Genomic DNA, 859 nt, shown 5'->3' with positions numbered 1-859 from the left:
GTTGTGGTCTTTGATTTCCTTGACCACCCCACGAGAAATTGGGGTGGTTCGTCCAACCTGCATTATAAGTGTTACTATATGGATTGTTTTAAGGTCAAGGATTATTACCCATGTAATTTAATTGCTCATAATCCATGTTGTGGCCATAAGGTTGGTATTCCGAATGGTTTGTTCCACATCTACTTGCTTCACACTACATTACTGGGTGAACCTATGAAGAACTAAGAAAACCATCAGTTTTCTTATTCAAAAGTTCTACCTGATACTGAATCGACATTATAAACGTCGGCTGTTTTCATTGGCTTTGTCCTCATGACTTGCCACTGATAGTTATTTAGTGACATCTCCTCTATAAACTCATAGGCATCTTCTGGTGTTTTATTGTTGATGGTTCCGCCAACAGCTGCATCAACCATTTACTGAGTCGAAGGATTTAGACCATTGTGGAATGTTTGTACTTGGAGCCAAAACGGTAACCCATGGTGAGGTCACCTTCTCAAAAGATCCTTGTATCTCTCCCATGCATCGTAGATTGTTTCTAAATCCATCTGCACAAAAGAAGAGATATCATTACGCAATTTAGCCGTTTTAGCCAGTAGAAAATATTTTAGTAAGAATTTTTCGGTCATTTGTTCCCAAGTAGTAATTGATCCTCGTGGTAACGAGTTCAACCACTATTTAGCTTTGTTCCTTAATGAAAAAGGGAATAACCGAAGATGAATGGCATCATTAGAAACACCATTGATTTTAAATGTATCACATAGCTCCAAGAAGTTGGCTAAATGAGCGTTGGGATCCTCATCCTGCAAACCATCAAATTGAACAAATTACTGTATCATTTGAATAGTGTTAGGTTTTA

General features: G+C 38.0%; 1 non-coding gene across 1 annotated transcript; it reads left to right on the top strand.

Moving 5' to 3' along the window:
- Positions 1–474: 474 nt before the first annotated feature.
- LOC121208008 (small nucleolar RNA R71) lies at positions 475–581 on the top strand. Its single transcript, XR_005903053.1, has one exon. It is a non-coding gene; the product is annotated as a small nucleolar RNA R71 (small nucleolar RNA).
- Positions 582–859: the final 278 nt, after the last annotated feature.

The sequence above is a fragment of the Gossypium hirsutum genome, chromosome A01, assembly GCF_007990345.1.
Source record: "Gossypium hirsutum isolate 1008001.06 chromosome A01, Gossypium_hirsutum_v2.1, whole genome shotgun sequence".
Classification (NCBI taxonomy): Eukaryota; Viridiplantae; Streptophyta; class Magnoliopsida; order Malvales; family Malvaceae; genus Gossypium; species Gossypium hirsutum.
This window is presented reverse-complemented; position numbering and strand designations above follow the sequence as displayed.